We start from the raw sequence: 22,176 nt of genomic DNA, 5'->3' as shown, positions 1-22,176 counted from the left end.
AGCACGTTCAACTTTTGAACAAAATATTGGCAGTTGATGAATTAGTGAAAGAGCAAAGGCTTCCTAACATCCCTGAGATGCCAATTGTAACTTTGTTGCTCATATATTCAAAATAGACCAAAACTCATATTAATTACATGGTGCACAATGAGCACCTGTTATGAATTTTATTCAAAATGATGATGTCACTCACAAAGTAGGACTGCATCAAATTAGTGCTGGAATTCATTAATTCTGAATGTCTTATTCTCTAATGCCTAAATCAGGTTGACACATTTAATGAGACATTCGTTCATATCCTATTGCATGGCGGATTTACAACTTGTCCCCAGGCTTAAAAATAGTGGGCAGCCTTTTTATAGAAACTGTTGAATTTTTATTTCCAATGCAGTCAACAGAAATGCATATCAGGCAGTTTTGAGAGAGGCTGATCCACAATTCCTGTTAATGTCCTGCCTGAATATTAAAAATATAACCAGACAGACTCTGTCATTTTCAGGGCAGCACGTCCTGTGTGGGGACTGCCATTGTCCCTGCTTACCTACTCAATCCCAGGCACCCTAAAAGCTTATTAGTACACCTCCAATTTCCGATAAAAATCTGTAATCCCATTTTTATCGTGCTACCTGGCACTGAATTCCAGGTCATCGCCACTCACTGTGTAAAAAGGTTCTTCCTCAAGGTTCCCTACATCTCTTACTAAAATCTTAGAATTGTACCCCCCGGTACTTGTACCATTAGTTTATAGAATCGTGGAGGTTTTACAACGTGGAAACAAGCCCTTCAGTCCATCACATCTGTGTTGCTCATCAAACATTAACCTACTATAATCCCATTTTCTAGCACTTGAACCATAGCCTTGTCTGCTATTGGCATTTCAAGTGTACATCTAAATGGTTCTAAACGTCCTGTTCCTTACCTTAAAACCATACTCCTGGTTGTTGAGTCCTGTACTAAGGTGAAATGCTTTTCCTATCCATCCCTTGTCCAAACTCCTCAGAAATTTGTGCACCTCAATCCCTATGCACCCACCCCTTCAGCCTTCTCTCCCCTAAGGAAAACAACCCCAGCCTATCTAGTTTTCTTCACAGGTGAATTACTGCATCCCAGGCAACATCCTATTGAATCTCTTCTATACTATTTTTAATCCTATGGTGTTGTGATCAGAACTGCATGCAGCAGTCCAACTATGGTCTAACTAAAGTTACTTACAGCTCCATTATAGTCTCCTTAGTATTGTATTCAGTACCTTCAGTATTAAAGTGAAGTATCCAATATACCTCCATGATCATCATATCTACATGTCCTCCCACCTGAAGGATCAATGGACATGCACACCAAGGTCCCTCTGATTCTTTGTATTTTCTGGGATCCTGCCATGTGTTGTGCTGACCAGCCCATCTATATCATTCTGTGGTCTAAAGCTTCCTTCTTTGGATCAGGGAGTTTAATATCCAAGGGTACTCAGTGTTTTGATAAGATAGAAAACAAAAGAAGATGTTGTAGCTTTGTTAGTAGAGGGTGAAATCATGCTGCAGTGAGAAATGGTTTTGGCATTGGAGATCAAGACAGAGAATCAGTCAGAGTATGAATAAGAAATAACAAAGGAAAGAAAGCCATGCTGGGAGTAATTTATAAGACGCCTTATCATAGTTCCACAGCAGGAAATGATATCAACCAGGAAATACTGGGTGGTTGTAAGAAAGTGTTAGAATAATCATGAGTGATTTCAATGTGCATATAGAATGAATTAATCAAATTGGCAAGAGAAGCCTCAAGAGCGAGTTCATAGAGTGGATTAGAGGTTACTTCCTGCATCAATATGTTGGGGTTGCAGGCTATTTGGGATCTAGTATTCGGTAATGCAACAAGATTAATTAATGATTTCATAGTAAAGAATCCTCTAGGGAAGAGTAATCATAGCATGCTGAAATTTCAAAATAAGTTTGAGGGTGAGAGAGCTGAGTCACACACTAGTGTTCAGGTACTAAATACAGGCAATTATATTGACATGTGGACATACTTGAAAGACTAAAAGGTGGAAAAGTTGTTGAACAGTGGCAGATATTTTAGTTAGATATTCAGTTCTTCCCAACTAAAGTATATTCCAGACAGGAGGAAGGACTGTAAGAATGGGAAAAAAGCATCTATGGCTGAGCAAGGAAATTAAAGATAACATAAAAGTAACAGCTAAAGCATACAATACTGCAAAGATCAGTTGGATGCTGAAGGATTGAGAAACTTTTAAAGATTAGCAAAGGGTTACTAAGGGAATAATAAAAAGAACAACAGTTATGAAATATAATTAGCAACAGATATTAAAAAGGATAGCAAAAGCTTCTATAAATATATAAAAAGGAAGAGAGTAGCTAAAGTGAATGTTGGTCCCTTAGAGGATGAGATTGAGGAATTACTAATGGGGTACTCAAAAATGGCAAAGATAGTAAATCAATATTTTGCCTCAGTTTTCACTGTGAAGGACTGAGAACATTCCATTAGTAACTGGTAACACAGAGGTTATAGAAAAAGAGGAATTTAAAAACAATCACCATCACTAGGAAAAAGTGCAGAGCAAATTATTGGGGTTAAATGCAGACAAGTTCCCAGAGCTTGATGATCTCCATCCTAGGATCGTAAAGGAAGTGGCAGGAGAGGTATTTGATGCATTGGTTATATTTTTCCAAAATGCCCTCATTTCTGAAAAGGTTCCAGTGGATTAGAAAAATGCTAATGTAACTCGGTTATTCAAAAAGGGAAGGAGGCAGAAGGTAGGAAACTATAGGCTAGTTGGGTTAACATCTGTTGTTAGGAAATAGTTGGAATTAATTATTAAGGAAGTAGTAATAGGACAGTTATGAAGTCAAAATGCAACCCATCATAGTGAGATTGCTTTATGAAGGATAAATCATGGTGTGAATAATTTGTTAGAGTTCTTTGAAGATGCAACAAGCAACGTGGATAATAGGGATCCTGGAGATGTCATGTGTCTGGACTTTGAAGAGGCATTTGAACTTTGTTGTATAAAAGGCTAATTTTTGAGGTAAGATCACATGCAGTTAAGGATAATATATTAGCTTGGCTAGAGGATTGGCTAACCAACAAAAAGCAGAGACTTGGGTAAATGGGTCTTTTTCTGTTTGGCAGGATGTAACTAGTAGGATGCCACAAGGTTCAGTCCTCAGGCTCCAACTATTTACAGTCTATGCTAATGTCTTGGGCACAGGGTTAAAATCTTCTGTAGCCAAATTTAGAGATGACATTAAAATAGGTGGGAATATAAGTTGCGATGAAGAAATTTTTAAAAATTACAAATGAGTATGGATAGGTGAGGTGAATGGGCCAAATTTTGGCAGATAGAGTTTAATTTAGGCATTGTTAATAAATTTGCAGGTGACACCAAATAGGTGATGTAGAGGACAGCGAAGAAGGTTATCTCAGAGTACAAAGGGACTTGATCAGATGGGCCAATGGGCCAAGGATTAGCAGATGGAGTTCAATTCAGATAAATGTGAGGTGTTGCATTTTGGTAAGGTAAACCAGAATGCAGGTGTACAGTTATTGAGAGTGGAGTCAAAGGTAGATTATGATGATGAAGAAGGTGTTTTGCACACTTGCCTTCATTGGTCAGAGCATTGAGAACAGGACATTAGTGAGGACATTTTTAGAATACTATGTACAATTCTGGTTGCCCTTCAATAGGAAAGATGTTAAACTTGAGAGGGTGCAGAAAAGATTTACTCAGATGTTGCTGGGACTGGAGGGCTTGAGTTATAGGGAGGGGCGGAATAGGCTGGGCCTATTTTCCCTGCAGTGTTAGAGGCTGAGGAATGACTTTATAGAGGATTATAAAATCATGAGAGGCATGGATAGGCTGAATAGCCAAGGTCTCTTTCTGAGGGTGGGGGAGTCCAAAACTAGAGGGCACAGGTTTAAGGTGAGAGTGGAAAGATTTAAAAGGAACCTAAGAGGTAATATTTTCTATGCAGAGGGTGGTGCATGTATGGAATGAACTGTTGGAGCAAGTGGTGGAGGCTGGTACAATTACATTTAAAAGGATCTGGATGGGTACATGAATAGGAAGGCTTTAGAGGGATATAGGCCAAAAGTTGGCAACTGGGGCTAGGTCAGATTGGGATATCTGGTTGGTGTGGACCAAAGGGCCTGTTTCTGTGCTCTATGATTCTGGGAGTGTATGTCTCCTAAGTGTGACATTATCCATTTTGGTTGGAAGAATAAAAAGACAACTAATTTAAGTAGAGAGTAACTTCAAAATGTTTAGATGCAGAGGGATCTGGATGACCTTGTGAATGAATCACAGGAATATAGAGTGCAGGTTAAGCAGGTAATAAGGAGGGCAAATGGAATTTTGACAATTATTGCAAAATGAGTAGAGTATAAAAGTAGGGAAATGTTGGTGCAACTGTACAAGGCATTGATGTGATTGAATCTGGCATACTGTGTACGGTTTTGGTCCCCTTACTTAACGAAGGGTATGACTGCATTGGAAACAGTTCAGAAAAGGTTCACGAGGTTAATTCCAGAGATAGAATCCTTGTCTTCAGGCAAAAGAACAAGTGGTTTAGGCTTATATTCGCTAGAGTTTAGATGGATGAAAGGAGATCTAATTGAGGTATATCAGTTGCTAAAGAGGATTGACAAAGTAGACGTAGAGAGGATATTTCCCTTTGTGGGCTAACCTAGTATGTGAGGTCATAGTTTTAGCCTGAGGGGTGGCAGATTTAAAGCAGAGATAAGGAGGAATCACTTCTGTCAAAGGGTCATGAAGCTGTGGAATTCACTACCCCAGAGTGTGGCGGATTCCAGAACGCTGAATAAATTTAAGAAGGAGATTGATTTTTAATGGGTCATGGGTTAAAGGATTATTGGAAGCGGATAGAGAAGTGGAGTTGAGACTGAGATGGGATCATATTAAATGGTGGAGTACGCTCAAGGGGCTGAATTGCCTACTCCTACTCCTAGTTCCTACGTTCTCATTATTTACCACTCTATCAATTTTCTTGTCAGTTGAATTGACTCTGACATCATGGCGAAAGTGAGGACTGCAGACACTGGAAATTAGAGTCAAGAGTGTGGTGCTGGAAAAGCACAGCAGATCAAACAGCATCCGAGGAGCAGGAAGGGCTTTTACCCAAAACGTTGATTTTCCTGCTCCTCAGATGCTGCCTGACCTACTGTGCTTTTCCAGCACCGCACTCTTTACTCTAGCATCATGTCCATATAATTAATGTCTAGAACAAAACAGCAAGAGACCCAACACTGAACCCTTTGGGAATGTACTGGACTCAGGTCTCCAGTCACAGAAACACATTTTTTAATCGCCTTTTCATTGTACCACTAATTTAGTTTGGGGTTCAATTTTTCAAATTGTCCTGGACCTTAGCTTCTTGATGAGTCTGCCATGTGAGACCTTGTCAAAATCCTTACTGAAGTCCATGTAGATGGCATCAACTGTACTACCCTTATCTGCATACCTAATCACCTTCGAGACATTCATTCAAATTTGTTAAACATGATCTTCCAATTACAAAGCCACGTTGAGCATCTTTGCTTAATTTTTGCCTCTCAAAGTGGCGGTTCATTCTGTCACTTAGAAATGTTTCTAATACTTTCCCTTCCACTGACGTTAGACTCGCTTACTGTAGTTTCCTGTGTATCCTTTTTGAATAATGAAACCACGTTAGAGATTAAAAAAAAGACTGCGGATGCTGGAATCCATTGTAGACAAACAGGAGGCTGGAAGAGCACAGCAAGCCATTAACTGTCCTCTAATCCTCTGGCACCCTTCGTGTGGCCAGTGATGATTTGAAAATTAACATCAGAGCCCCTGCAATATCCTTCCTTGCTTCGCACATCACAGCAACCTAATCTGGGCCTGGAGATTTATTAATTTTCAAGCCTGCTAAAACCGCTAATACCTCCTCCCTCTCAAGGCTAATTTTCCCAAGTATATCGCAGTTCCCCTAGCTGATTTCTAGACTCACATTATCCTTCTCTACAGGAAATACAGATGCCAAAGTACTCATTTAAAATCTCAGCTTTGTCTTCTGGCTCCAGAGACAGATTGCCACTTTGGTCCGTAATGGGCCCTACTGTTTCCCTATTTCCCTGCAAATTCTATCACGACGGATGGAAAAATCTGGGCTAATTTGACCACAAGGGGAGTGAAGCATCAATGATATCTAATGATACAGAAGGGGAGAAAGATAAACTGAAAAGGCTGATGTGGTTATGCAATTAATTTAAAAGTCACCAGGAATAGATTTTCATGGATTTAAACAAAGATTGCTTGTTCACATATACACCCTGGAAATTGTCAATTGTACATTGCACACCCAAGGCATAACTAAAGAAAACAATGCACATTTACAATTATTAAAACCAAACAGCAGTTTGGAATTTCCACGCCTTTGAGAGTCCATTGAAGGGAGCATGTTTTCCCACTCTGAAATTGTGACTCACATCAGTTCAGATGGCTGGAGACAGATACAGGTTAACTGCAGGGTCCCTTCAAAGTGAAGACGGCTCAACGAGATAGGTAGGTAGTAAGATCGTGGAGAGAAATCACTATCCCGAGAGATTGTTCTGTTTGTTGGCCCCTTAATCAACCCTTCTCCCATTTACCCTTCAGAATTGGGTACAAGGATCAACATTTGATTTCCTCTCCAAGGGCTCTTCTTGAGATTTTGTGGGCAGGTCTTCATTTTCAGGGGTTAATTTTCCGTTCTCACAAACTCATTTATTAAGTGATGAGGTCACACAATAGCAGCATCTTCTGTATTACGGAAGATTTTTGCATTATGTAGAAGCATAAAATAATCCATATCCTCAATTACCAACACAACATTAAACTAAAATCCACAACACACAATATAAGTATTATTTTTTAAAGTCCCACAATATTTACATTGGCATATGACAACACTAGCTCTCCTATAGAATACAGGCCCCGGTGATAAGCACTGTCTGCACCCACGTAGATATATGCTGGTGGCTGTGGTAAACACAGATCCAATTTCTTTACAGGCGAACACAGTTTTTCAAAAACTGCCTGAAGAAGGCTGTTAAGACTCATAGTTTTCGAAAGGAAAGATAGTCCGATCTTTACCTGAAGCTCTGGTATGTTGTTGATGTTGATCTGCAGACACCCAAATCTATTCTGGATGTTGTTAAAATCCCTGATGGTGCTATTGGACAAGTCAGATTCCAACATGAAACCAAAATGTAAATTTATTACACACAAAAACAAAATTAAGTCCTATAGATATTGAAAATAACTTTGAAGGATTGTTACACAAACAGTAATACCAAGTTCCAACCTGTTTCCCAATACTCTCCATTAGATTTTCCTAGCCCAAAGAATTTATCCCATCTCATCTCTCAATCTTTCTATTTAACTGTTTCCTCCCCTTTTCTTTTCCAGGGATATGGAGATAATTTGATGATTCATCTCCCAGTCTGCAAGCAGGAGCCTTTCAGAATTCTGAAGACCTAAACATTCCCAATTCTAACAAGATAGCAATTTGCAAAAGCATTTGCCACTGACCTTGAATAAAGCTGCCCACCAAGATTTGCAACCTCTGCAAGGTGCATTTCACCTTTTGTGACATAGCTTGCATCTGGTATCAAATCAAGGGGATCTCCAGGTATCTCCAGGTGATGACACTGAGCAAGGTAAGCAGAAAAACACATGAAAAATTCTGACAGATAGAAAACAGAAGGTTAAAAACATGAAACAAAAAAAAGCACATTAAAAAAAAACATTGGTTATCTTCCTTCCTTTCATATCATTGTACAAATAAACAATTCAGATTGACACATTCAAACAGGTAGAAGCTGAAATGTCATAAACAAACTTTTAATAATATTCTTTTAAAAGCATGTGAATTCTTTTATCATAATGCAGAACATTGATATTCCACAATTGTTTTCAGGTTCAGCAAGGTTGATCAGCAATAATTATGTCCTGAAATATGCCATTGAAAATATCATTAAAACTTTTAAAATTTGTTTTTATAAGGCAAATAGTGTAAAAGTGGAAGTTCTCACCAGTTCAGTGATTTCTAATTAATTGTAGACTGCAACAATGTCAACAGTACATTGTCAGAATATAGAATCATTGATAGCAACTTCTGTATTTCTGTGTGTGAACTGTACCTGTGCAGACTCCAGAGGTTACTAACAGTCTCAGAGGAGTAATAATAGTAAATGCACCAGTTTCACCATCATTGCTACCACAAAATACAAGTTAATGGGTTTGAACTCTTAAGGGAATAATATCATTGTGCTTCAGTGATAATAAAGTTATCAACATCTTTATAAATGAGTTCAAGATTGAAGTAACTCCTTAGAGGTTGGTATACTGCATCATGTCAGCTTTTATTCACAAATGCACAGTACTTGACACTGGTCCGGCTTCCTCAAAGTTACTCTCAGAGTGAACAGGAGGTCTGACACTCCCGTTTATGTCTGTCAGCCAGGGCTTCCTGCTTAGACCAGGTTAATAGCCCCAATCAGGGAACTCAGGGTCCACCAGGCTGACCTTGTTATAATCATTACATCTTTCCCCCTCCCAGTCCAGGGACATAGGCCTACCTTTTACTTGTAGCCTCGCCTGGAATGTTTTCACACCGGGTCCAACTCCTCCGACTCAGCCTCAGCTAAGGTTGGCATGTACCAGACCATAGCCCACCGTTTGCTCTTGGAGTATCTCAGCAGAAAGTCATCCTCTTCTTCAGCAGTAAAAGGGTTGAGGCAGTGACATCCGTCGTGTCCATCTCAGACTCTGAGGTATTATCGACGTTAGACAGAGTGGGAGAATCCATGGGTTCCAACAGCCTTTCTAGATGCTGTGAGGGGCTGGGTATGTTTTGTTCCTGCCCCACTTGTGGGTTTGTAGCTTTCAAGTGGTCCACGCGTTTGTTCAGGACCATTTCACGTACCCGAACTTTGTATGTCACAGGACCTGATCTCAGGTTACCATGCCTCTTACCCACGCAGGACCATTTCCATAGATTCAGCACCAAAGTCAGTTGCTTGAAGTAACGAATCTAGCTCACTGAAAGGAATCTTGTGTCCGGCATTGATGTTCCTGATGCTGTATTTTCAAGTCTGGGAAGATCAGATTTAACCTGGTGTGAAGTCTTCTACTGGAGCTATCCCTGTAGTTGCATGAGGGGTGGTCTGATAATCAATTAGGAACTGGGACAGCTTGGTATTGAGTAAAGCCATAGGTGGATTCTTTAAACCAGCCTTCAAAGTTTGGATTGCTTTTTCCACCAGACCAATGGACGATGGATGGTATGGAGCTGTCCTAATATGCTAATGTCATTCAACTTTAGGAAATACTCAAACTCCCTGCTGGTAAATGTCTGTGACCAATTCCTCCAGTACCAGGATATTGCAAAAGATGCTTGCAACTTTTCTGTTGTCATCCTCGTGTTTGACAAATGAACTCTCTGCACGTCCAACCACTTTGAGTGGGCGTCCACAATGACTAAGAACATTGAACCCATGAAAGGAGCTGCATAGTTGATGTGCCAGGGTTTCCTTGCTATTCCCACGAATGTCAGGGAGTTGCTGAAGGTAATTATCATCCTTGATAGCATTCTGGGCACTGCCCCACCAAAGCAGCTATGTCTCCATCCAATCCTGACACCAGACATAATATCTTGCCAACAACTATATTTTGGACACACCTGGATGACCCTGATGGAGTTCAGCCAGTATCTGGTGGCATCAATAACTCTTGCTGCACACAAGAAAACTCCACTCTTTATGGTCATCTGGTCTCACTGGGTTCAGAAAGGTTTCAGTTTGAGTTGTGATGACCCTTTTGTTTCCCCCATCACCATCAGCTGTTTTAGTTTTGCCAGGACCACAGACTGAGGCATCACATGCCAGCACCAGATTTTGCTTGGATCATAGTGTGCCAAGACCTTAAACAATGATAGCTGCTTCTGATTTGATTTGATTTATTGTTGTCACATGTCCCTAAGTACAGTGAAAGTTTTGTTTTGCGCTCACGCAGATCATGACATATACAGACACACAGATCATAGGGTGATTGACCAGAGTGAGGCATACAAAGTTACAGCTGCACAGAGGGTGTAGAAAAGCAAGATCAGCATTATATTTGAAATTTGAGAGGGTCATTCAGAAGTCTAATAACAATGGGGAAGAAGCTGTCCTTGAACCTGTTGATACGTTTGCTTCAGTTTTTGTATCTTCTACCTGATGAAAGAGGTTGGAAGAGATTATGAGGAGGATGGGAGGGGCTTTTGATAATGTTGGCTACCTTTCCATGGCAACGAGATATATAGATGGAGTCAGTGGATGAGAGGTTAGCTTGCGTGATGGTCTGTGCTGTGTTCACAACTTTCGGTAGTTTCTTATGGTCTTGGGCAGAGCAGTTGCTGTACCAAGCCTTTATGCATCCAGATAGAATGCGTTCTATGATGCATCTGTAAAGGTTGCACATGCCAAATTTCCTTAGCCTCCTTAGGAAGAAGAGGTATTGTCAGCTATCACGTCTACATGGATGGTTCAGGACAGATTGTTGGTTATTGTCACTCATAGGAACTTGATGCTCTTGACCCTCTCCACCTCAGTCCATTGATGTAGATAGGGGCATGTCCTCCTCCTTGCTTCCTGAAGCCCTTTAGTTTTGCTGACATTGAGAGAGAGATTCTTACCTTTGCAATACAACACCAAGCATTCTATCTCCTTCCTGTATTCTGTCTCATTATTGTCCGATATCCAGTCAACAACAAGTAGCATCATCAGCAAACGTGTAGATGGAGTTCAGATGAAATTTGGCCACACAGCCACAAGTGTACACGGAGTACAATAGGGTGCTGAGTATGCATCCTTTTGGGGCACTGGTGTTGAAGATTGTCGTGGAAAGGAGTTGTTGTCTATCCTCACTGATTGAGGTCTATGGGTCATGAAGCTGAGGATCCAAAGGCAGAGGGCAGTACAGAGACCAGTACAGAGACTTTAGAGATTCATTTGTTCGGGATTATAATGCTGAAGGTGGGGCTCTAGTCGATAAGTAGAAGCCTGACATAGGTTTCCTTATAATCCAGATGGTCCAAGGATGAGTGTAGAGCTAGTAAAATGGCATCTGCTGTGTAATTGTGCAGGTAGGCAAGTTTAAAGGGATTGATGCAGACTGGGAGGCTAGAGTTGATGACATGAGCCATGACTAAACTCATGAAACATTTCATAATTCTGGAGGTCAGAGACACCAGGCAGTAGTCATTAAGAGATATTGCATGTGTTTTTTTTGGTACCAGGATGATGGTGGTCTTCTTGAAGCAGGTGGAGACTTCACACTGTACCAAGCAGACATTAAAGATGTCAGCGAATACACCTACCAGCTGGTCTGCACAGTTCTGAGTGCACAGCCAGGGGCTCCATCTGAGCCAGTGCTTTCCTTGGGCTCACTCTTGAAGGCTGATCTAACAACTGCAGCAGTGACTGAGGGAACAGGTACATCCGAGGCTGAAGGGCCAGGTGAAACTATTCCACTAGCGTTCTGCTCGTACTGAGCATAGAAAGCATTGAGCGCGTCAGGGAGGGAGGGATGTGTTTCTGCCTGCTATTTTGTTCTTCATCATTTTGTATCCCGTCATGTCATGTAGGCCTTGCCGTAGTCTCTAACTTAGTCTGGTATCACCTCTTGGCATCTCTCATGGCCTTGTGGAGGTCGTATCTGGATTTCCTGTAAAAATATGTGTCATCTGGATTGAATGCCGCATGCATGCCCGGCCTTCAGTAGGCAATGGATTTCCCGGTTCATCCATGGTTTCTTGTTTTAGTAAATATTGATTGACTTCTTTCACATGATTCTTTAAATTCCTAAAAGCTGCATCTTGGTTATGAGATCATTTCCAAGACTCAACCTTTGTCAATAGCAGATGTATAGGTGCCAAGGTGGGCCTTAAGACTATAAGAAAAAAGAGCAAATGTTAGTCCATTCAGCCCATGGAGTCTGCTCCGCCATCCAATCATGGCTGATAATTTTCTCAACCCCATTCTCCCACTTTCTCCCTGATACTCAAGATACTCCCTTGATACTCAAGAACTTATCTATCTCAGTATTAAATACACTCAATGACCTGACCTCCACAATCTTCTGTGGTTTGAATTCCATAGATTCACCACTCTTTGACTGAAGAAGTTTCTCCTTATCTCCATTCTAAAAGATCTTCCCTGAGGCCAGGCTATGCTTGAACTCTCCATAATAGTTCACCAATCCGAGGAAAGACTTAAGTTCCAGTACAGATGTGAGAGCCAGAGCACTTTTGATCTCACTCACTTTACCTTCTAATGGGTGTGACCTGGTCTCATTGACTCTGCAACTCAAGTATGTCACTTGGGGTGCCTAGAACACACATTTTCCCTTCTAGGCTGTATGTTCACCAGTGAGAAAAGTCTAAGGACTATGTCCAAGTTCTCCAAATGCTCTCTATTGATCTTCCCTGGTATTAGCACATTGTCTAGATAAATGGTGACCTGGGGATAGACGTTGTAAAATGTTCTCCATCATCCACTGATAAACAATGGCAGTATTATTTATTGGCGCAAATCCTTATAGGTATTAATTGTAGCATATTTCCGGGAATCCTCATCTAACCACGATTGCAGGTATGCCTGGCTCAGGTCCAACTTCAGGAAGGACAACCCCACCACCAGCTTTGAGTATAAGTACTGTATGCGAGGGATTGGGTATTTATCCAGCTGCGAGAAGCAATTTACTGTTTGTTTAAAAAAAAAACCCTCAAATGGGATCTGACCCATTGGGCTTCACAAATCAGTCTGATCCATGCTGCCCATTCCACAGACTGGGCTGGTTTGACGATTGCTTCGCTTTCCTAGCCTCTTGGTTTCTGCCTCTACTCTTGCCCATAAGACAAATGGCACTGGGCAAGCCTTGTAGTATCGTGGAATTGCTTCAAGGTCTACATTCAAGGTTGCCTTGGCTCCTCTTAGAGCTTCCTGAAAAACTTCCAGGTATTTAGTTAGGACTTTACTCAGGCAGCCATTTTCCAATCAAAAAATGTTGAGGCAATCATTGTGAATTTTTAGTGACCAATTTCGTCCCCATCAGGCTTGGACCTGAGCCTGTCACTACAATCAGTGAGAACTGAACCAGCTGCTTCTCAGAAGAGACCAGAACCAAAGTTAGCCCCTTAATTTGTAAAGGATTCCTTGTATATTGTCTTGGTCTACCTGAGGTCTTATGTGAACCTAAGAATTGGAGTCCAGAGGGAATTTTGTTAAAGGGTGGTTCTGCAATCACTGATACAGCCAAGTTGGTATCTACCTCCATCAGAACTGTGTGACCATTTAACTAGATGCTTATTTTGATTGGTTCTGATTTGGATGTTGCTAAGCAATTTAACTGTTCCAAAGCAGATATAGGTGGGCTTTCCAGGGCATGCACTCTCCTTGATACTGGCCTATGAGTTCTCTTTCTCACTTCAGTCCAAATGGGACCTTTTGCTGTCTGGAGTCCACAAACCCTCAGCAACTATAATAACTCACTGACCTGGATCCTGAAGCAAATATTAACTTTCTGGGTGAGATTTTGCTTTGTTTTGGGGTTTTGCTGTGGGCTGACCTAGAGTCCCTCAGTTCAGGATATGCCCTGAGTGAGACTGTTAAAATTGCATTTACTCAAGTCCCCCAAGCTCAGTCAGCCTGGGGATTTGCTTAACCTGTAACCTATATGCTTCACTTGCCTCATTTTCTCATGGCTAAACCAGTTGAAGTGCTTGTTTGAATTCCTGTTGGGCTTCAGCCAGTAGGCACATGGTTACATCATTAATCCCACAGACCAAACAGTCTCTGGGCATCTCATTAAAGGTTTAACCAAAGTCACATACCACTGCCACTCACCTTAACCTCATCAAAAATCCAGACATGGATATCCCTGGTTCTCAAATTGCTGAGTAAAACCAATAGTGTCTCAGAATTAGAGGAGGTTTGGGGTCATAATATTCCTTGACTAAATCCGTCAACTATTGAATGAGGTGCGTCAGGAAATGTCAGGTTCCTAATGACTGAAAAAAGATGTGTGTCCACAAGCTGTCAGGGAAATTACCTATTTCTTTTCATCTGCCCCTATGTCATTTGCCCAAAAAAAACTCACTGTTTCCATATACCGGGCCCTGTCTTGGACAGCAGGATTGGAAGTGTCAAACTTCCCATTCCCAAGCATTCCCAGAAATACTTACCCCAACTCAAAGCCAACTGCTGCAAACAAATTTCTTCAGGAGTGTATTATTTTACTCTCTGTCCCATCGCCAAGTCACCCTTTATTTACACGCGCATGATAGTTGACACTGGTCTGGCTTCCTCAGAGCCAGCTCTCAGAGTGAGGAGAACCTCTGACACTCCTGTTTATATCTGTCAGCCAGGGCTTCCTGATTGGACTAGTTTAAAGCCCCAGTTGGGGAACTAATATTCTATGAGGTCCATCTGGCTGACCTCATTACCATCACAACAGTGATGCCTTCTTCAAAGAAAATATTTTCCCAATTAAAGTAAAATGGCATTCCTAAATCTGTTAACATTTTTGTGTGTAATACTACCCATAGGCCAAAGTAAAGTATAACTTAGAAAACACCAAACATTACCGATCTATGGAATTCACAGAAGCATTTTTATTGCTTTGGTTTGAGACCTGACAGGCAGACCAGCTACAGTTGAATATTTTGTACAGTCATCAGTAAAAGTTAATTCATGGGGATTGGATGTAACTTGCTGGACTGACATTTATTGTCCACCCCAAGTTGCCTTTAAGACGTTGGTGGTGAGATACCCGTCTTGAACCTCTGCAGTGCATGTGCTGTAGGTACAAAGCCCTGAGGGAGGGAATTCCAGGATTTTGCCAATTGTCATCCCAAGCCCCAATTCTGAGCTTGTGATGGAGGGAAGGCCATTGATGAAACAGCTGAGGATGGTTGAGCCTGGAACAGTAGGCTGAGGGACTTCTGCAGAGATCTCCTGGAGCTGAGATGGCCGACCTCCAACAATGGCAACCATCTTCCCATGTGCCAAGTGTGACTCTAGTGGAGAGTTTTCTCTCTGATACTCATTGATTCCAGTTTTGCTCAGGCTCCTCAATGCCCCACACTGTAAAATGCATCCTTGTTGACAAGGCCAGTAACTCTCACCTCACCTCTGGAATTCAGATCCTTTGTCCATGTTTGAACCAAGGCTGTAAAGTGGACAGGAGTTGAGTGGCCCTGGCAGAATGCAAACTGGATGCCACTGAGCAGATTATTGTTGAGTTGGTGCTGCTTGATCACATCATTCATTGCACTTTCCATCACTTTACTGATTATTGAGAGGAGACTGTTGGGCAATAATTGGCTGGGTATGGATTTGTCCTCCTTTTTGTTTTCAGGACATTCCTGGGCAATTTTTCACATTGGTTGTTAGATACCAGTGTTGTAACCATATTGGAAGAGCTTTGCTAGGTGACCAGCGAATTCTGGAGCACAACTCTTCAGTACTATTGATGGAATGTTGTTAGGGCCTGTGGCCTTTGCAGAATCTAGTGCCTCCAACTGTTTCTTGATATCACATGGAGTGAATCAAATTGGCTGAAGACTAGTAAAAGTAATTCTGGGACCTACTGGAGGAAGCCAAGATAGATTATCCATTCAACACCTTTAGCAGAAGTTTGCTGTGAATACTTCTGCCTTATCTTTTGCACCTAATGTGTTGGGTTCTTTTGTTATTGTGGATAGGAATATTTGTGGAGCCTCCTCCTCCAATGAGTTGCTAAATTGGACTGCAGAACTTAGATCTGATGTATTGGTTGTGGGATCATTTAGCTCTGACCATCACTATTTGGCATGCAAGTAGTCCTATTTTGTACCTTCACCAAGTTTACACATCATATTTAGATATTTTTAGTTTCAGTAGGGGAACGTTTTAGGATCAGTGATCGTAATTCTACTAGTCTTAAGTTGGTTTTGGAAAAGGATACAACTGGCCCAAGGGTGAAAGTGCTAAATTAGGGAAAGGCAAAATACAACTGTGTAAGGCACAAATGAAGGAACTAGAGTTGAGGCAGTTGTTTGGGGCCTGGTGTATCCACATTGAAAATGTGAGAATCTTTAAAGGCAAGTTGATCAGGGTTCAGGACCAGCATGTTCCTGTGAGGATAAAGGATAGGATGGCAAGATTCAGGAAACTCACCTGATAAGACATATTGAAAGATTGGTCAAAGAGAAAAGGCAGCATATATAAGGTTTAGGCAACTGCAATCAGACAAGACCCTTGAGGAATATAAAGGAAACAGAAAAGAACTTAAAGAAGGAATTAGAAGGGCTAAAAAGAGCCACGAAATGTCATTGGCAAGTAGGATTAAGGAGAATCCCAAGACATTTTATACCTTTATTAGGAGGAAGAATGTAGCTAGGGAAATGGTAGGTCTACTCAAGAACAAAGGAGGGAATTTATGCATGGAGCCATCGGTATTCACCAGGAGAAGGACACAGATGCTGATAAGTTTAGAGTGGAATATGTTAATTTTCTAGGGCATGTGGATATGGAGAAGGAAGAGATGTTGGGTGTCTTGAAAAACCTTAAGGTAACTTAAACCTTAAGTTCCCAAGGCCTGATGGGATCTGCCCCTGGTACTGAGGAAGGCAAGGGTGGAGATTGCAGGGACCACGACAGAGATCTTTCCATCCTCTCTAGCCATAGACAAAGTCCCAGAAGACTGGAGAATAGCCAATATTGTCCTTTTATTTATGAAGGTGTTATAAACTAGATCAGACCACTCAAAACATTCTTAAGCAGGTAGCCATAGACCAAACTTTGCAATTTGTTTCTGTAAGTGCATAGTGAAAATTACCCGGAGTGAGATAGCTAGATTGACTACTAGATTTTAGAACAGACAAAAAAAAAATTCACAAAATCACACAATGAAACACAAAGAACAGAATAAAGAACCCCTACTGAACTCAACATATCCAGTTAGACTTAATTATGCTGTTCTGAATATATACAATAGTTCCAATAAGCAAACTCCCTTTAATGCCCAATATGAATGAAACACATGCTTACAGGTTAAAGTTGAAGGGCAGAAAAGAGTGAGAGTTTCCACACATCTCCCTGTTGAACTTCCCATTTCAAGGCTGAACTAAAACTGCTCAGCTCAGCTTAGCTAAAGAGCTGACCACTCCCTGTCTTTATGCAGGTCACTTCTAAAGCATGACCACTTTGCCTGAAGTCTCATCTGTTTATACATTAACAAAAGATCTCTCAAAATCCTTTTCATCTCTGTACCAAACCAGACTGATCGGAGTCCGGCCCGGTTTATTGCCCCTCTGAAAAAAACCAAGAACTTGGTCTCCTTGAGCCAAGGAACAGCCTTTAGGAAAAAAGAAGGGCTAGCTTTGTGACAAAGGGCAACACAAATAATCCAGGAAGTTATAGGCCAGTGAGCCTTACATCAGTGGGAGGAAAGTTATTGGAAAAGATTCTTAGGGACAAGATTTATTCGCATGTGGAGAAGAATGGACGTATTGGGGTAGTGTGGCTATGTGTGGGGGAGGGCTTGTCTCACAAATTTCTATAAGTGACAAAGATGATTGATGAAGGTAGGGCAGTGGGTGTTGTCCTCATGGACTTTACTGAAGCATTTAACAAGGTCCCTCATGGTAGGCTGGTTCAGAATATTAAGTCACATGGAATCCATGGTGAATTAGTTGGATACAAAATTGTCTTGGTCATAGAAGACAGAGGGTAGTTGTGAAGGAGTGTTTTTCTGAGCCTATGTCTGTGACCAGTGGGGTTCAGCAAAGATCAGTCCTGGGATCTAAAATTCTGTTCGGTTCATGAATGTCCTTAAGGGAGGAAAACTGCCATGCTTACCTGGTCTGGCTGACATGTGATCTCTGGACCCACACCTAAGTATTTACTTTTAACTACCCTCTGGGCAATTAGTGATGGATAATAAATATTGGTCTAGGCAGCGATGTCCTCATCCTGTAAATAACAAAAATATATAAATGATTTGGAAGAAGTGTCAATGGTCTGATTTGTAAATTTTCAGGTGACCTTTTCAAGATATCGGTCAGTCGAATAGCAGGGCAGAGAAATGGCAGATGGAGACAAGTGAAGCATTGTGAAAGGTCAAATGCAAGAGGAAGGCATACTGCAAATGGCAGCACACTCAGCATTGATATGCTGAGGCAGCTTGGGGTGCAAGTCCATAGCTCCCTTAAAGAGGTAACATAAGTGGATAAGGTAGTAAAGAAAGTGTACAGCATGCTTGCCTTTATTGGTCAGAGCATTGAGCATAAAATTTGCATGTCATGTTACAGCTATATGAGACTTTAGTTAGATCACATTTGGGGTGTTGTGTGCAGTTCTGTTCACCACAGAGCAGGAAGGATGTGGAAGCTTTGGAGAGGGTGCAAAAGAGGTTTTCTGTGATGTTCTGGATTGGAGTGTTTAGTTGTCTGGAGATGTTGGACAAATTAGCATTGTTTGTGCTGGAGCGTCAGAGGCTGAGGGGCGATCTGATAGAAATATATAAAATTATGATAGGTATGGTTAGGGTGGATAATCAAAGTCTATTTCCCAGGATCGAAATGTCAATTACTAGGGGGCATATGTTTAAGTTCAGAATAGGAATGTTTAGAGGAGATGCGTGAAGCAAGTTTTTCTTGGACAGAGGCTAGTAGATGCTTGGAACATGTTGCCAGGGGAGGTAGTAGAAGCAGATACATTAGCAATGTTTGGGATGCTTTTAGTCAGACACGTAAACAGAAATGGAATAGAGAGATATGGAACATGTGCGCGAAGATGGGATTAGTTTAGAATGGCATCTTGGTCGGCACAGACATGGGCCTATTCCTGCGCTGTACTCATCCATGTTCCATGGATTAGTTGGCCTGATAACAATCTTTGGAAAGTGTTGGAATCGATTGTGAAGCAAATCTTAACAGTGCACTTTTTAATGAAAGAGGAATCATGTTTGACAAAGTTATTTAGATGAAGGCATTGCCATCCCTAATTACACAGAAGCCAGTTATGAGTCAACCACATGACTCTGGGTGTGGATCATATGTAGGCCAGATGGGTTTTTCCTGACAATTGACACATGTTTATCATTTAATCTTTAATTCCAGATTCAAAGTTACAGTCCACCATCTGCCAAGGTGGCAATCAAATTTATGTCCCCAGAATATTACCTGGCTCTCTGGATTAACAGTCCAGCAAAAATACCACTAGGCCATCGTCTCCCCTTAAGAAGGTGTAACTAGCAGGCTAAGTTAAAGGGAAAGCAAAAGATTAGTATATCTGAATTTCCAAAAGGCATTCAATAAGGTGTCACTTACAATGTTAAGAGGGAGAATAAAGGCCCAGGAGTTGGAGGTAATGCATTAGGATACATAGAGGGTTAGTTCACAGACAGACCATAGAGAGTCAGCACAAATGGAGCATTTTCAAATTGACAGGATGTGAATGGTGGCGTACTGCAATGATGAGTGCATTGGGGCATCAGCTATTTACAGTCAATGTTAATAACTTCAACAAAGAGTTGGATAGTAATGATCTAGGTTTGCCAATGATACCAAATTCAGTGGAAATGTAAGCTGTGAGGAGAACACAGAGAGGCTGCAAAGAGACAACTTTAGTAAGTGGACAGCAAAATGATAGATGGATTGTAAAGTGGAGAAATATAAGGTTAATTCAATTTAGCTACAAGAGTAGAAACTTCTTATTTTGAAGGATGTGAAACCTGTAAATTTTTATATTCAGAGAATCTTATATTGAAAACACAGAAAGTTAGCCTGTGGTTAAACACGCAATGGAGAAGTTCAATGGTATGTTTCTTTTACTGCAAGAGATTGAAGTACAGTGATAAAAAATGTCTTGTTATAATTCAACACGGCTTTGGTGAAACCACACCTGCAATACTGAACATGATTTTGGACTCCATATTTAGCGCAAAATAAAATCAGTGAGGAGTATAAGGAGGCCATTTTACTCTTCAAGCATGCTTTTCCATTCAGTATGATTAATACTATATTACCACTCTCTTCCTATGTCCTTTGATGCTTTTATAATCTAAAAGAAATCTATCTCTTTCTTGAATATATTCAGTGCATGCCCTTCACAGCTTTCTGTAGTGGAGAATTCCACAGGTTCACTACCCTTTGAGTAAAAACATTTTTTTCCTTTTCTCAGTCCTAAATAGTCCACTCTGTATCCTGAGATTTTACCCCCTGGTTCCAGACTCCCCAACTTGGGAAAACATCCTCCCAATGTCTATCCAGGCCTGTTGGAATTTTATATGTCTCAGTCAGATGCCCTTTGATCTGCCTAAACTCCAGTGAATACATGCCCGTTCAAACTAACTTTTCCTCATAGGACAGACCTGCCATCCCCAGTACTAGCCTAATAAACCTTTACTGCACTGCCTCATGACAAGTTTATCCTTTCTTTGGTAGGGTGACCAAATGTGTATGCAATATTCCAAGTGTGGTCTCACTAATGCCCTGTTTAACTGTAATATGACATTCCTGCTTCCAAACTCAAATCTTCTTGTAATGAATATACCATTTGCCTCCTGGTTGCTTGCTGCACCTGCTTGTTTACTTTCATGACTGGTGTCAGGGCACCCAAATCCCTTTGTACCTCTGCATTGCCTAATATTTCACTATTTAAATAATACTTCCCTGTTTTTGCACCAAATTGTATAATTTCACATTTAGCCATGTCGTACTGCATTTGTAATGTGTTTGCCCACTCACTCAACTTGTCTAAATCACCTTGAAGTCTACTTGCATCCTGCTCACAACTCACAATCCCACCCAGTTATGTAGCATCAGAAAACTTTTAAATGTTGCACTCAGTTCCCTTATCCAGGTCATTGACATATATCATAAATATTTGAAACCCAATCAGTGATTCTTGCAGTCCCTCATAAGTAAACACCTGCCTCGCGGAAAACAATCTATTTATTTCCACTCTGTTTTCAGTCTGTCAATATATTCTCAATTCATGCCAACGTATTATCCTCCACCCCCTGTGCTTTACCTTTGCCCACTAATCTCTTATGAGGCACCTGATCAAAAGCCTTTTGAAAATCCAAATATGCCGCATGCACCGGTTCTCCTACTGTATTCACAGTATACCCATGACTGCATCGCCAAATACCAGACTAATGCCATTTACAAGTTTGCTGATGACACTACCATAGTCGGTTGAATCTGAGATGGTGATAAAAATGACTACAGCCGGGAGGTGGAAGAACTGGAAAAATGGTGCACTGAGAACAACCTAGCTTTCAATGCTGGCAAAACCAAAGAACTCAGTATTGACTTTCAGCTGGATGTTACTTATGGCCCCTACACATTAACAGGACAGAGGTGGAACGAGTGGAGAGTGCCAAGCTCCTGGACTCTTCGTGTGGACGCACTGGTTACAAAGGCCCAACAACGTCCCTTCTTCCTCAGGCAGCTGAGAAAATTTGGCATGACAGCAATTACCTTTGCCAACTTTTATAGGTGCCCCATCGAGAGCATTCTTTCTAGATGTCTCACTACCTGGTATGGCAACTGTACCATTCAAGATTGGAGACGGTTACAGAGAGTGGTGAACTCGGTCCGAACAATCACAAAGGCCAACCACTCATCTATCGAATCCATCTACCAGGCCCACTGTCAAGGAAAGGCCACCAGCATTCTCAAAGATCATCCCACCCTGGCAATGTTTTTCTATAACGTCTATCATTAGGGAGAAGGTACAGAAGCCTGATCACATGCACCAGTCGGTTTTGAAACCGTTTCTACCCTACAGAATACTGAAAGGACTCACAAATGTTTAGCATTCACCTGTACCTGTGTTGTTGTTTTTGCTGCTGTTTACCTATTATTTACTTATCTATGCTATTGAACCTTGTGATCTGCCTGTATTGCTTGCAAGACAAAGCTTTTCACTGTACCTCAGTACACGTGACAATAAATTCAATTCAATTCAATTCTTCCTTATCTATTTTACTAGTTACATCCTCAAAAAACTCAGTAGATTTGTTATGCTTTTCATAAACCTTTCATAAAGCTTGTCCTTGTCCAATCGCATTAACGCTTTCCATGTGTTCTGTTATATTTTTTAGAA

This window comes from Chiloscyllium punctatum, chromosome 8, assembly GCF_047496795.1.
Source record: "Chiloscyllium punctatum isolate Juve2018m chromosome 8, sChiPun1.3, whole genome shotgun sequence".
In the NCBI taxonomy this organism is placed as follows: Eukaryota; Metazoa; Chordata; class Chondrichthyes; order Orectolobiformes; family Hemiscylliidae; genus Chiloscyllium; species Chiloscyllium punctatum.
The sequence above is the reverse complement of the archived record's forward strand: the minus strand, read 5'-3'. Positions refer to the sequence as shown.